Consider the following 16058-nt stretch of genomic DNA (forward strand, 5'->3'; position numbering starts at 1 on the left):
CTCCACCTGTTTCTGTTAGGATGTGGCCATGTGGCCAGGAGATTCTGGTCAGACCTTTTTCTGTGCTACGGAGTCTCCCATCTGTATTGTGAGGGCACCGTGCCATTTTGTGGGGCTGTGTTACTGTTTTATTCAAGTCTACTCCTGTAGCTTGTGTGTGTGCTTCATAAGTCCTTGTTCACACAGTTTTATGGGGGTGGGGGTGGTGGCTACATTATATCCTCCCCTGTGAGAAAGCTGGGAGAGGTGGGGGCAGTGTTAAGGGAGCAGCTGGGGAGGTAGAATACCTGGTGAGATGGTGGGGCTGAGGGAATAGCTGGGGAGGTGGCATAGCTGGTAGATGAGGGAGTGGTACCTGGGGGAGGTGGAGTAGCTGAGAGAGTAGAGGGGCTGAGGGAGTAGCTGGGGGAGGTGGCGTAGTTGGGGGAGGTGGAGAAGCTGAGGAGGGAGGTAGGGGGCTGAGAGAGTAGCTGGGGGAGATGGTGTAGTTTGGGGGGGAAGGACTGAGGGAGTAGTACCTGGGGGAGGTGGAGTAGCTGAGGGAGTTGGTGGGGCTGGGGGACAGAGGCAGATTTAATGGTGGGTGCACTGGGTACACTCTCTGGGCCCCAACTTCTGAAGGGCCCCGCAAAACCGCAACCTTACGCTTTTTCTAATGACACCAAGTTTGGTTTCGTATGTGCAATTTTAACATTAATAGTACATAATATTTTTAATTTATTTAAAATTATGGTTAACATGTATTTTTATTTTCCCTATCTCTCTCTCTTTTTTTTTAGGGGCCCAATATTTTCTTCTGTGCCCGGGGCCTCAACCGCCCTTAATCTGCCTCTGCTGAAAGAGTAGTACCTGGGGGAGGTGGAGGGCTGAGGGAGTACCTGGGGGAGGTGGAGGGCTGAGGGAGTGCCTGGGGGAGGTGGAGGGCTGAGGGAGTGCCTGGGGGAGGTGGAGGGCTGAGGGAGTACCTGGGGGAGGTGGAGGGCTGAGGGAGTGCCTGGGGGAGGTGGAGGGCTGAGGGAGTGCCTGGGGGAGGTGGAGGGCTGAGGGAGTGCCTGGGGGAGGTGGAGGGCTGAGGGAGTGCCTGGGGGAGGTGGAGGGCTGAGGGAGTACCTGGGGGAGGTAGAGGGCTGAGGGAGTACCTGGGGGAGGTGGAGGGCTGAGGGAGTACCTGGGGGAGGTGGAGGGCTGAGGGAGTGCCTGGGGGAGGTGGAAGGACAGTGACCTATTCTAGGTCCCACAGCTGAGAACAGGCCACACCTGATCCAAACCCGGGAAGGCTGGCCTCAGAGCCCACGTCTGGCCAGGGGACTTTGCTGCCTCCCGTTGGAGGAGAATAAATATAGACTGAAAGCATCGAATTGACTTGGAAGAAGTGTAGAAAGTGTATGTGCCACACGACCTGATTGTTTTTTATAGCAGACAGTGGGTGCGTATGCCTTTTCAAAATAGCCCAGCTCCCTGGAAAAACTTAGAAGGTTGAATGAACGTAAGTCATGGAAATTGTGTGGGGTGAAGCCCAGGAGAGGGAAGCAAACCTGTCAGTGTGGTGAGTCAGAGTCTTGAGCCTGTTCCCTGCTCCCCACCGACTTCGCCTCGTGACCCTCTCATGGTGTCCTCTGTGTGACACCCAGACCTCTGAACGTAGGCTTTGCATTCTAGATAGAAGAGCTTCTCAGTCAGGTTCTGCTGGTGGTTAACATCTGTCGTAAAAAATAAATTTTAAGTTAGAAATTGGCAATAATCTGAATTCCGACATGATCAGATTTAATTGGAACATCGCACAGCCATGAAATCACACTTGGGAGCATTGGACCCACCCGGGATGAGGCCACCTGTGACTGCAGGGAGCTCTGCGCATTCACACCGGGTCCCGCCCATCCTGCTGTGAGCCGCAGGCTCCCGGTGCTGCTGCGTTTGTGGATGTCCAAGTCTGTCTCTGCTGCGTTGTGGCTGCAGACCTGCTCCCCCCCCCCACTGGGGCTGTGGCGTCATTGCAGCCCCCCCCAGGCCTTGTGCACCGTACATGTCAGCCACACCTCCCGAAGTCATGTGTGGACACCCTCTTCTGTGGCAGTTCCTTACAAGGCATTCCAACAAAAGGATAGAAGGACCAGAAATGATAACTGAGCCTGTTTGCTGTTCTTAAAAATGTCCATTTTGATGAAATCCACGTAGTAAACTTCAAAATAAGAATTATATGTATAGCCTGACTAGGTGGTGGCACAGTGGATAGAGTGTCGACCTCAGATGCTGAGGACCCAGGTTCAAAACCCCAACCAAGGTCATGAGCTTGAGTGCAGGCTCATCTAGCTTGAGCATAGGATCATAGACATGATACCGTGGTCACTGGCTTGAACCTAAAAGTCACTGGCTTGAAGTACAAGGTCACTGGCTTAAGCAAGGGGTCACTGGCTCAGCTGGCGCCCCCCAGTCAAGGCATGTATGAGAAAACAATCAGTAAACTAAGGTGCCACAACTATGAGTTGATGCTTCTCATCCCTCTCCCTTCCTGTCTGTCTGTCTCTCTCTTGCTTAGATAAAAAGTTATGTTTATAATTATTAACATTATTATAAAGCCCTTCTCTTTTTGAAATTGTCAGAAATGTGTTCTGGGTGTTTTCCAAATTTTTTATATTTAACATCTTACCTTAGTACCACTTAAAAAAATATCTTAATTATGAAACCACACACTTAAGGTAAGAATTCAGGTAGTACTAAAAATACAAATCATAAAAAAATGAAACACACGCTCACCCCAGACCAGTGGCACTCTTGCCACTTACTGCCAGCAGGTCCTGGATTAAGTTCCGACCTAACGAGAGTCCTTTTTGATGAAACTGTACACTCGAGCAGGCGGCCCCTGCCACGGTCCGCACAGCAGGAACACGCAGGAGCAGTGCGAGAACCTTCGTTTTTACTGAACTGAGTACCCTGGACATCCTGCCCCCTCAGTGGCTGCTTTCTTCTTTTTAGTCGCCACATAGTTTTCCAACCCAGGGATGGGCCACGATTTATAGACAAATAAATGTGCCTGTGTGTAATATACATGTGTGTGTGCACATATACACACCGATGGACTTCTAGGGGTTTCCAGTTTTCCTTGGAATAGCCTTGCACATGGGCATCTTACGCACGTGGGGGTGTCCTTCTCCCTCGCTGCATCGGACGCCCCGGCCACTCTGTCGCCCTGGCCACTCTGTCGCCAGCTGTCTTGCGGCTGCCCTTCCCAGAGGTGGGAGGGGGCATCTGGCTGTAATATACAAACCCACCTCACACAGGACCAGTGGAGGCAGTGTCAGTTGCTGTTGACCGTGTCCATTTCACTGGCCTGGGAGCCTCCTGGGACGTTTTGGGCTGGGTGAGGAGGTTGAACAGCAGGGGGGTGAGGCCTCTTCCCAGTCCATGACTGTGGAGTGTGGCCCTGGGCTCAGGGACACCCGAGCACTGAGCCTGAGGCCCTGTGGACAACAGGAGGCCGGGGAAGCCCCGAGACATTTTGCAGGAGGGGGTTAGATGTGCTGGCAGCCAAATCCTGCTTTCCTGTCCTACGGAGGCGTCTTAGCAAGGGGTCCCGGCCAGAAGGTCCCAGCGGGCACCGACGCAGTGCTTTCCAGGGGCATCAGGCTCTGCGTGAAGCTTTCCACAGGGTCATGCATGGGTCCTCAGAACAGCGAGTGCTGTGGGCACTGTTGTTATGCCCACTTTCTAGATAAGGAAACAGGCACTGAGGCCCAAGGACACACAGCTGGTAAGTGGAGAAGCCAGGCCCGCGATCTGAGTCATTCTCACCGCAGAGCCCCATGCTCTGGCCCCATCCCACCTGTGTCTTCGCCACCTGCTCATGAGAAGACCTGGCACCTGCTGGGGTGGGGGACCTTCAGAAGGGAGGCCACAGCTGTAGAGCTCTTGAGGGATGGGATGCACCTGAGGCGAAGGCCCGCTCCTCCCTGGCCCTGTGCTGTTTGGGAGCGGCCATCTGGGTGGGCGTGGCACTGAGGCGCCCACACTCCCTGGCACTGCTGAGGGCCTGGGATTCAGCCCTCGTTTCTCAGGAGAGGGAAACATTTCTTTTCTGATTTAATTTCATTCTTTTATTTTGCAAATGGACCCTTGCTGTCTTTTTAGGTGCTGTTATAATGAGTTAGTGAAAACTATCCGGTTAGTAATTACATGAGGGATATGTATGTATCTTACGCTCTTTAGTGTGGTGATAACTAATTTTGGCTTGTGGGGTTTTGCCTTAAGAAAGAGAAAAATGCCGTGATGAAGGGTGCAGACAGCTGGGGGCCGAGGCCTCTGTGGTTGAGGCAGGAAGTGTTATTTTTACCCAGAAACTGTGGGGGCCAGAAGCCGTGTGGCGGCGGTGCACTATGGAGACTTGGCCTGAAGGGAACATGGGACTGGCAGGGCCCAGAGACTCTGTGAGGTCAGGGCACAGACACACAGACCCGAACCTGCCGGCAGAGTTCATTACCCCAAGGCGAGGGTGAGGGCGGCACCTGCTGCTTGTCCAACCACGGAACCAGCAGCTCTGAACTTTCCTTTATTGAAACAGCAAAGGCTTATTGAGTTTCCAGAAAAGAGGTGTTCTTCTGTTTTTGGTTCTTAGTGTGCAGGTCGTTTACCCGCACTCCCTACTAGAGCGTGAATCACCCTCTTTCCCGGAAGTGTTTTCGGCCGTCTCCGGGCAGCTGCTGCCCCTCGCCTGCCTGTGTGATGGAAAACCCCATAGTTTGTCAGGTTCGCCCATCGCTGTCCGTCAGCTAGGCCAGTGCCTCCCCCGGCATTTGCATAGAAGACATCGAGTCTGTGTGCTGAGTGGACACGTCCCTGCTTGCTCAGAGCTGAAGTTTTTTCGCTGACTGGTGGCCGTCAGAGGCAGCCACTGCTGCAGGAAAGACCCAAACTTGGGTGGGGGTTTTTTTGTTTGTTTATTTGTTTTTAAGATTTTATTTACTGATTTTAGAAAGAAGAGAAGGGAGGGAGGAGGAGTGGGAAGCATCAACTCATAGTAGTTGCTTCTCCTATGTGCCTCGTTCTGTAAGCTCAGAGTTTTGAACCTGCGACCTCAGCATTCCAAGTTGACGCTTTACCCACTGCGCCAACACAGGTCAGGCCCAAACTCAGGTTTTGGAAGCCTTGCCGAAGTGGCTCCTTTTGAATCCTAACCATTTTCAGCTGTCATTTTGGGGTCTTATTTGTTAACTTGAGGCGTTGGCTCAGGATGCTTAAGACGTGTTGGGCCCTGAGAGGCCCTGAGTAACCCTGGAAATCGTGTGCCATCGGTGGAGGTGGCAGGGTGGGGTGCACACTGGTCTCTGTGCTATGAGTGTGCATGGTCCTAGTCCTCGGGGGTTGTGAGGGGGCACCCGTGTTCTGGGGAGCCCCTCCCACTTCTCAGCTGTCTTCAGAGAAATGGCAAGAATCATATAGGCTCTTAAAGCAAAAGAAAGTAACGTTCCAACTACAGAAAGTACTGAAGTTTGATTCTGAGGTTTAAAAACTACATTGGATCATTTGCAGCCCTGGAGGGGTCAGCATCCGTTTAACCGTGGTTTCGCCGTCTGAGTCTCTGTCACCTGGTGGGTGATTTCACAGCACTCAGTTCCCTGTATTGAGGACTCTACCTTACCTGGTGAAGGGGTCACAGACACACCACAGAAACTTGCTACACCAAAGTAGAAATTCTTCCGTGTGGCTTTGAAACAGTGGGAATCTTACAGTTCTTGAAATAATTTTCTGGTCAGTATTTCATCTGTATCTGCTTTCTCCTTTGTTGCCTTGCGCCTTTGGGTTTCAAGGAAAATGACTCCTACTAGATATGTGTGAGGTTCACAGTTCAGTGTGCTACTTTTTTGATCAGTGACTGTGGGTCATGTCTGAACGGCTTAGGTTGCTGGGCAGTGACGACTGTCAGTGGTGGGGGACCAGCTCCTGTGCCTAGGTGGCCAGCCAGGTTGCATGCCCTTTGTTTCTGGGTGAGCAATTGCACACTCAGTGCTGTTTGCACACATGCACAAAGGCCATGCTGGTTCTGGGTCTGAAAGCCAGCTGCCAGAGGGTCAGAGATTAAAAATAAAATAAAATAAATTACAGGTTTCTCGTTAGTGCCGTTCCAGAATTGATAACTTGAGGTTACTGGATGGACAATTTAGGTGTTTAAATGTTCTTGCTTCCCTTTGTTTCCAGAGCATAGATTTCTGGAGATAGCTGGGAAGCTTCCAGAGGCACAAGATACAGGTAACATCGCTGTTTTCCTCGGTCTGTCTCCCAGTTTATCAAAGTTGACATCTTGGTGGAAGCCTCGGTGAGAGTCAGCAGAAAGTTGGTTGTTGGAACCTCCTGGCTGTGGGGCGGGGGAAGGTCTGGACGTGGCCACCAGCCCTTGGGTTGGCATGAGCTGGAGCCCAGGGGGCAGTGGGTGCTGGGCTCCCGGACCTGGGGCATCGCCTGTTTTTCCTTCCTCTCTCATCGCCGTTCCCGCCTGTGCTGCTACCCCTGCTCTGCATGCTGGCAGCCCCGGGCCCAAGCCCTGAAATGCTCCATCTTCCCTGGGAGGATAGGGAGGTTGCCTTTGAGGTCCAACGTAAAAAGATGGCTCTCAGTGTCGTGAGGCCCTGGATTCGGGTTGCTTTGTGATTAGCTTTGATTTTAGTCAGTTAATACACGGTCGACCATCTGGTTCCAGTGTTAGAGGAAGGAGAAATGCCAGTTTAATTTGTAAAAACAGAAGGCAAGCCCCCATCACCCGTCACCCTCTCTCTGTGACTCGCCCGCTGTGAATGGGCAGCCTCCATGGTCGTCCCTCCGCTGTGTCGGCCCTCCGCCGTGTCGGCCCTCCGTCGTGTCGGCCCTCCGCCGTGTCAGCCCTCCGCCGTGGCAGCCCTCCGCTGTGGCAGTGCCGGGCGTCTCTGCTCGTGTGTGTACTTGTGCCAGTGAGGTGGGCAGCAGTCACGGTGCCCCTTTACTTTGGGGACATTTTGGTGCTGCCTCTCTGTTGGCGGGTCACAGACACACACGTTTCCTTAGGGGCCTGGTCTGCTGGCCAGGCTCCAGGACTCTTCACTGGTATGTTGCTACATTAACTAGGAATTCCAAGCCCTGGCATTTCTGTCCCAAGGGCTTTTCCTCATTTTCCTCCCAGATCCTGTGTACTTGGGTTTTTGCTTGCTGCGAGCATCAGTATACAGGGCCAGGCATGGTCCTTGTGGCCCTGGGTGTCCACCCTGCCCGTGCCCTTCCCAGCACATGACTGTCGTCACTGCTGGTTGGCTGGGGGTTGATTGGTTGGTGTGTGTGTGTACCTCTCCCTGTCTCCCCCTGTCCCGGTCCAGCTCCCATCAGCCTGCATGACACACACCTGCCGGTTCAGGGCGAGGGAACAAGGCTGAAGCGTGTCAGGTGTCCTGCCTGGCTTGTTTGCCCCTGCAGAGTGGCTGGAGGGGAAGTGGGTGTCCCAGGGCTCTGCTGAGTGTGTCCAGCCCACATTCAGGGCTGAGCACACCCCCTGGAGCTGGAGTGCTGCCCCAGGGATGTGTTTGCAGTTCTGGGGAAACCGCAGTTGCAATAATCAGCTCTTTGTGTGGACGCAGAGAGCTTTGTGTGGATTTCAGAGAGCTCCTGAAATCTATCCTGAGGCCTAGGGGACAAGGCTGTTTTTATCACGGTGACATCAGCACCAGAGCCAGGGGTGGGGGAGGGGACGGGATGGGGGAAGGAGACATGAGGTGGAGCCAAGGCACAAGTTCGGACAGGGAACCAGCGGTGGGGGAGGGGACCAGGTTTGGGGGAGGAAAGGCCAATAGTAGAGGTGGGGGGGTGGCATCGGGGACAGTCCGAGGGTGACAGTGGTAGGACGTAGTCTTAGGTAGCTGTGTCGCCTGGGAGGGGAAGGTGTGGGCAGGTACGTTCCCCACGGTCCTGGCCACATGGCCTGGAGGGAGGAAGGCTTCAGCCATCCTGTGTTTGTATAAACCCTGTAGACAAGCCAGCTGAGGCTGCCCAGCAGTCACCCACCGCTGTCACCTAGGGTCCCCTTTCCCAGGTTCCCTGGGGATGCTGGTGAGAGCACCTTTGTCACTTGCTAGTATCCTGCTGCTGACAGGATCACTGACTCTTTCCTGTGGTAGCGAGCAGTGTCACCTCTGTGACCCACCCCTCCTCCCAGGAAGGGAAGTGCAGGTGTGAGGTGGGTGCGACAGACCCCAGACCACCTGAGGTCCTCAGTCCCTGCTCACGGGACCCCAGCTGGCATTCACCGTGCACACCTGTGAGTGCGGCACCAGATCAGAATTTCTGTGCTCACCAGAACAGAGTGCGTGCACACCACACACATGCACAGGCACACATGTGCATGCAAGCAGAGACGCTCACATATGCACATGTCACACCTATACAGATGCTCACACAAATGCATACGTACACACTCAGGGTCACAATGAACACAGGTGCCCACATGTGTATGTACATATACATGTGTGTACACAGTTTTGTGAATGAGCCCTTACCCTTGCTGCTTGCTGTGGGCTGGGTGCACCTGTTTTCTCTGCCACAGCCCCCTGGCAGGTTCAAGATCGTTCTGGGAGAAAGCTGCCATGTGACTGGCCCTGAGTGATGAGCTCGGAGCCCCTTGTGGGCTCTGTTCTCCTGGTGTGTAAGGTGGAATCGGGTACTCCTTATGAACTGGCACAGTTACGTGTGGGTAAAGGGACTGACGTATGACTGTGTCTTCCCAAAGGGCCCCATCTCAAAGTGGATGACAGCACTGCACACGGGAAGCTGAAATGCTACTCCTGCCATACAGCTCCCAGCAAGATACGCCCGCTCTCAGAAGTGCCCGCAAAGCCAGCAGCATGGGCACTTTGTCCCATTGTCCCATTTGCACATTCAGGCCATGACTCCTAACACAACGTCCCCTGTCCCTCAGTGGCCGCGGGGCCAGTACTGTCTGAGCAGAGCACAGTGACAGCGTGTCGTGTAGTGGGGCTGAGCATTACTGCTGGAACTACACAAAACTGCGCACACGTGGAAAAGAAAAGGCAGCCAGCCCTTCCAGAGCCATAAAGTGACTGAGCAGCTCCCCGCCCTCTTGCTGGGTGGGGTGTCTGTGTGGAGAGGACCTTCCCTGCCTCCAGCTATTCATGTGGGTTTTTAAAAAGACATTTGGGAATGAGAGGCAGGATCCGATTGAGGCCACTGGGAATCCGGCGTAGGCTGATGAGATCAGTATGGCTCAGGGCTGGATGAAAACCGTGCATGCTGGGCAGCTGTGTGCTTCCCATAAAGCTTGCTTTGCCCCCCGAGAGCGATGGCCACCCAACCCCGGGTGGCAGTGTTGGGGTTGGTCCAGGCTAAAGGCAACTAAGGAAAAAGTTCTCCCCCCCCCCCCCCCCCCCGAACCAGTTTGAGCAGCCTGCACAGCAGGAGGAGACCCGTGCCTCCACCCAGCGCTTTGGCGACCTTGTTGGAGCGGCTCCTCCTGCGTGGTCGGGAGTGCCCTCACGAGCTCCGTTCCAAACGCCTGTTCCTTCTGGGCATTTTGTGTGTGCGGCTTTCTGCCTATGGGGCCTCATGGTAGGTCTCTGCAGCCCTGGCCTGGGTCTTCTAGCTGGGATGGTTGTGTCCCTTGATTCTGCCCTGCCCCAGGAGGGACCCCTTCACTGAGGCACTTGCACTGAGACACGAGGCGCCTTCAGGTCCCTAGTGTGCTGTAAGGGGGTGAAGCAGGGGGATTGGGGTGGGGCGACCTACAGGGAGGGTCTTTGTGGAAAGGAGCCGGCCCAGGAGCTCCTGGGACAAGAACTTTCTGGAAGAACAAGCAGCCTGTGCAGAGGCCGGGTGGAAGGGTGGACAGCACGGGAGACCAGGTCCCTGTGCTGGCTGATCTCTGAGTGTGTTTTACACTGCCTCCTGTGCTGCTGCTCATTGCACTCTTGCTGCCTGGGGTGAGTCATCTGATTTCCACATGAGTGTGCGATCCAGCTGTGGCTATGTGGACGCAGTTGCTCTTCTGTCCCTGGGGAGGCTGCCCGCTTGGGCCTCTGCCCCATCAGCACCCACTGAGCTACTGTCTCCAGCTGCAAGAAACCTGAGCATGGGTTTCTTTTAAAAATTTAATTATTTTTATCAGAGCAATTACCGCACATGATATTAAAGTGAAGTACTTCTTAACACAGCTTATGAGGAAAAGTAGCATCCTCTGGTTTTGTCCCTGAGACAGTGAGCTGCAACTGTTACAGCCGTTTGGGGTATTTTCCTTCAAACTGCTTATACCAATATTTCCTGATTTTTCTCTTTTGGATAATATACAATATGTCCGTAAAGTCATGGTGCACTTTTGACTGGTCACAGGAAAGCAACAAAAGACGACAGAAATGTGAAATCTGCACCAAATAAAAGGAAAACTCTCCCAATTTCATACCTATTCAGTGCAGTTCGATGCGGGCTCATGCACAGATTTTTTAGGGCTCCTTAGGTAGCTATCCCGTATAGCCTCTACAGACTCGTCACTGACTGATGGTCTACCAGAAGGGGTTTCTCCACCAAAATGCCGGTTTCCTTCAACTGCTTATCCCACTGAGTAATGTTATTCCTATGTGGTGGCGCTTCGTTATAAACGCACCGATTTTCACGTTGCACTTTGGTCACGGATTCGAATTTAGCGAGCCACAGAACACACTGAACTTCCTCTGTACCGTCCGCATCTCAACTGACATGGCCATGTGCTGCTCCACTGTATACACGGTGTTACGTCATCATCTGCGCATGCGCACATGCTGCCACATCATCCTACAGAAACTGGGAGGGTTTTCCTTTTATTTGGTGCAGAATTCACATTTCTATCGTCTTTTGTTGCTTTCCTGTGACCGGTCAAAAGTGCACCATGACTTTACGGACACACTGCATTGCCACGGAAGACGAGGATTGGTCCCTTCCTGAGTCCTCACCCTCACCGTGGCATTGCTGCTCTTATGGGAGCCGTATCACTACCAGTCCTAGCTGTGCTGTGTCAGTGCACGCTGATTACGCTTCCTTCCATGTTGCACATCTTGCTTTCCCTGGGGTTAGCAACAGCTTTATTTCGAGTGTGTGCACTTTGTTTTCTCTCTGTGTAATCTGTCACTAACTTATCTTCAGACTCTGCCAGATCCATAGCGCCCATGTTCCAACACACAGGCCCGTGGAAGCTCTGGGGGGTCTGTCCTGCACCCTCTGTCCGGGCCTCTATCTTCCTTCCCTTTTCCCCATCCTCCTTGTCGTACACCCAGTTACCTGGTTCTTCTTCTTTCTCGGAAAGATCTGGGACATAGCTCTTTTGTCTTGCTGGAGTGTTTCCTGAGGTAGCTTTCTAAGAAAGACTGTGAGGGAGGTAAGAGTTTGAGAACTTTCATGTTTGGTACATGTTTCTGTGCTACTACCGGTATGATTGACCATCGGTCTCAATGTAGAATTTTAGGTGAGAAAGCACCATCCTTCGGGATGTTAAGGGCATTTTGCTGCCTCCTAGCTGTCAGCATGGCTCTGGAGAGGTAACCGTGGGGGACCTGTTGGCTCTGGAAGCTCCCAGGAGCTCCCTTTGTCTCCTGGGTTCTCACATCTCATTATGACGTACCTGGTGTGGAGGTCCTTTTTCATCCAGCGTGCTGCTTGGCGCTCTTGTGTCCTTGTGTTCTGGATGTTTTCATGTCACTTATTATATGTAAATAAGCTGTATATGTTTCTGTTATTTTTCTGGTAGTTCCTCCTCCTTTTTCAGTCCCGGAACACCGTCAGCAAGGCGCGGGTCCCCGCCCGCTCTCTTACCTTTCCTCTTCCTGCTGTCATTTCTGTGACTTTGTTCCGCTTCTAGGAAACCTCTGCAGTTTACTCTCCAATCCCTCAACAGAGCGTTTTCTCTCTTTAGGTGCCGTGTTGATTTCTAAGCTCGCTTATGTTTGTGGGTGTTCCTCTGTGACTTCTCCCCACAGGCTCTGACTTCGGCTCCATTTGGTCCACAAGTTCAGGTCTTCTCAACTGTGGCAAACACAGCTGTGGTCAGAAAGTAAATTATGTAAAGTTCGTGAACTGCTAACAGTAAAGGTGATAGTAAATGTACGCTACTTCCTGTGTGTCGCACTATTACCTGTGCTCTCGAGGGTCCACCTGTCGTAATCATGCAGTGGAAGTACTGCGCACTGAGCCACTGCAGTGCCTCTCGTCCCATCTCTTTCTTCGGGGACATCACGCTGGGAGCTGCAAAGCAGCATTTACACACCAGGAATGGGCATACACTGTAAGCAAGATACCCCCCGCCCCTCAGAGAACTGGTTGTTAAGGTTTGCCAGCAAAGAACTAGTTATACTCATGTTTACTTTCTAGTTTCCAAGATTTGTTAATATCCTAGTGGGCCATCATCCTGTCCCCGTTCTCACCCTTATGGTTTAGGTCCATGTAGAGTGTTGCTTTATTGGGTTTGAGGAGAAACTTGAGATAAGTCTCTGTGCTGGGGGCGCCAGGTTCTGCAGAGGGATGGTCCCATCTCCCGTGTCGAGTTACTAGCCTGGATGCAGCGCATTTCACAGGATGTCCCAGGGGCGTGACTTCCGTCAGGGACCTAAGTAGGAGTTTGTTCTTGTCGTGGAGCCCTTGCAAACCACTTTCCTCCAGCCGAGACAGCTCTGCATTGATGTTTGAGGGGAAATGAAATATCCTGGTGGGCCGCACACCTGTACCCCATAGCCACAGGGGTGCTGGGCAGTGGGCACAGGTAAGGCACAGGGCCTCACACATGCTCAGGAAGGAACCCTCCGAGCTGGTGTGTTTTTGTTTTCAAATAAACTTTATATTTAAGAGTTTCAAATTCAAGAGAAACTGAACAAAAAGTACCTGGAGGTCCTTGTCGGGCCGCTCAGTGGATAGAGCATTGTCCCCACACTCTGAAGTCACAGGTTTAATCCCTGGTCAGGGCACCTGCAAGAAGCAGTCAATGAGTACACAGCTAAGTGGAACAACTAAGTCAAACAATGAGTTGATGCTTCTCTTTCTCTCTCTCTTTCTCTCAAATGAATGGGAAGAAATGTTTGTAATTATTTTTAATAAAGTACATCCAGTTCCATGTGCCGCCCCCCGCCCCCCACAGGCACTGGCTGCCCTGAATCAACCCCATCCAGAGTGGTGCAGTCCGCTGAGCTGCATGCACCTGGTCGTGCCTCAGCCCTCTGACCCTGATTGGGAGCCGTCTTAGAAACCCTACCTGTGGGAGCTCAGAGCGGAGCCCCTGCAGCTTGCTGATAAATCACACAGAAAATAAAGTCTCCTCAGGTACACTGATAAGACTGTGCCGTGGACTTTACCCAGGTGATCTCTGGAATGGGCACATTTGGGGATGTTCAGAGGGAGCACAGCCTGGTGGACAGGCTGAACGCTGCAGTCCCGGGACAGCCAGAACGGGGGGGGGGGGGGGGTGCGGGAGCACGAGACAGGAGAAGGGTGGGTGGACGGTGGACCCAGGTCGTCCACGTGGCATTAATCCCCATGAGAATCATTCCTCGTGTGGAAACGATCTACTCTTGTTTACGTTAAAAACGTCATTCTGACTGCTGCTGCACTTTGGTAGATGTATCACCACAGGGAGGCTGTTTTATCTGTTTTGGAATTGTATGTGACTGCTCATTACAAATGCCTGGAAAACAGTGTAATTTAAAGGGATTAATTGGCAACTCTGGGGAAAGCAGAAGGAAGCAGTGGTCAAATCTCCAGGGCGCTGGGAAGGTCCCTGGTTTTGTGGGATTTCCACTTGGTCCTTAAAATGAGACCCTTGTCTTCATGTTAACAAGATGGCAGCCGTCAAATGTCAGTTCTGGGCAAGAAAAGGAGGGAAGGCTAAAAGCAAAAACGCAGACACCTGCTGAGTCAGCCTCCTTTAAAGAGCTTTTCTGGGGTTCCTACCGAATGACTTTTTTTTTTCTTTTTGTATTTTTCTGAAGTTGGAAATAGGGAGGCAGTCAGACAGACTCCCGCATGCGCCCAACCGGGATCCACCTGGCATGCCCACCAGGGAGCGATGCTCTGCCCATCTGGGGAGTCGCTCCATTGCAACTAGAGCCATTCTGGTGCCTGAGGCAGAGGCCACAGAGCCATCCTCAGTGCCCGAGCCAACTTTGCTCCAATGGGGACCTGGCTGTGGGGAGGGGAAGAGAGAGACAGAGAGGAAGGAGAGGGGGAGGGGTGGAGAAGCAGATGGGCACCTCTCCTGTGTGCCCTGGCCGGGAATCGAACCTGGGACTCCTGCACGCCAGGCCGATGCTCTACCACTGAGCCAACCGGCCAGGGCCCCGAATGACTTCTGTTCGTGGTGTTTTGGCCAGAAGTGCACCAGGGAAAGTGGGAGGTGTAGCCCACTGGCCACACTGCCTTCCCAGGTAAAAGCAAGATTCTGTTCATGACAATGAAGGGATGTGGATTCTGGGACTGGGATCTCTGCCATAGACAGCAAAAACAGAAGCAGGGAGAAGAGGTAGGAGGCTGTGCAGAGGTCAGGACGGGAGGTGAGCATTGCCTAGATAGGAGTAGCAGTGTTGGAAACGGACCTAGAATGATCTGTGTGGGTGTCCAACGTTGCCTAAGCATTAGGCATCATCTGCACAGACAACTATTGGCTGAGACTTCAAGGTCCTGTGCCTGTGTGGGGTTTCTGTAGAGTGTTTAGCCAACGCTGGACACTCTGGGATTGCTTAACGAGTGGGTCACGTTGGTAGCACTGCACAGTATGAGAGACCTCACCCAGCCTGGGCTTCAGGTCCCTTTGGAAGGCAGGAGAGCAGGGTCTTCATCTACAGCCAGGGCCCAAGGGCAGCACATCTCTCCCAGATGGTGAGCACGTCTCAGGGTCCTCCGCAGGGAGGGAGCACGCATGGCCACGCGGGGAGGCAGCCTCTCGTCACCCCTGTGCGACTGGAGTTGCACTGGGAGTTCGTGTTGCGCCCTTGCTGCAGGGTGTCTGTGCCAGCGTCCCTCTGGGTCCCCAGAGCGGGGCTTGGCGAGCAGAGCGGCGCTCGTTTCTGTAAATAGCTGTGTTGGCTCGCAGCCCAGCGTGGTTACCATGGTGGACCCGAGGGGTGGGGATGACACTGCAGGACTTAGGAAGCGGTGTGTTTCCGGCCCTGTGTGGGAAAGGGTGCCGCCTCCGCCCAGCGTGCGCCCATCCCCGGAGAGGATGAGGAACTGGGTGCTCCCTGACTTCACGGGCATCATTGGGCAGGACGGGAAACAGACGCCTGGTGGCCGGGGCCTGGTGAGGCGGGCCTCCAGACCCGAAAGAGAAAGTGCAGAGGGGATGCCGGGTGAGGAAGGCAGGAGCACGTGAGGCCCAGTGGTGCCCGGTGTCTCCGCTTGAGCAAGAGCCTGTGGCGAAAGTCCCCAGAGTTCTCCCTCTGTGAAGTGGAGCTGGATGGTGCTTGTGCCTCATGCACACATGTAAAAGTAAAGAAAATAAAAATGAGGAAGACCCCATTAAGGGCCAGCGTGCTGCCTGCTTGGCTTTGGGGGGCAGACAAGGATGCTAAGGGTAGGAAAGGAGCTGCAAGAGGTCACTTCTGGTGGGATGAGGAGAGGGCACTGGAGGGCTTCCTGAAGGCAGTGATGTGACTAAATGAGCAAGAAGCCGGAACTTCCAAAACCCTCTTGGGAGGACTGGTTTGGCCTGACGATTAGGGGAGTGGGGTTGTGGACAGGTAGCCGGACTAGTGTTGGTATATGGCAGGTTGTGGGGGGGGGGGGGGCTTTGGGGGGTGGCAGTGAGGAAGCTGGCCGCCACTGGGTGCTGCTGAGACATGGTGAAGTCAGGAGTCTAGTGGTGGTGATAGGGTGAGGGACAGTTCCGAAGAGGAGCCTGGGGAGCCCGCCCGACTGATAGACCTGGAGGTGGGTTGGCTGCGGTGCTGGTGGGAGGAGGAAAAGGAGGTGGTGCTGGCCGACTCCCGGGGCCTCCAGGGAAGGGGTCGGCCATCTTGAAGAAGAGGAAACTCGGTGAGGCACTTGAGCACCAGTGGACTCCAAGGAGCCTCTGTGGGGACAGTGTG

The 16058-nt window shown here is 53.5% G+C and overlaps 1 protein-coding gene across 9 annotated transcripts in view; it reads left to right on the plus strand.

Moving 5' to 3' along the window:
• The window catches only part of SEMA4D (semaphorin 4D), a 112378-nt gene that overhangs the window by 64201 nt on the left and 32119 nt on the right, over positions 1-16058 (plus strand). The window lies entirely within an intron of this gene.

Source organism: Saccopteryx bilineata, chromosome 2 (genome assembly GCF_036850765.1).
Source record: "Saccopteryx bilineata isolate mSacBil1 chromosome 2, mSacBil1_pri_phased_curated, whole genome shotgun sequence".
Classification (NCBI taxonomy): domain Eukaryota; kingdom Metazoa; phylum Chordata; class Mammalia; order Chiroptera; family Emballonuridae; genus Saccopteryx; species Saccopteryx bilineata.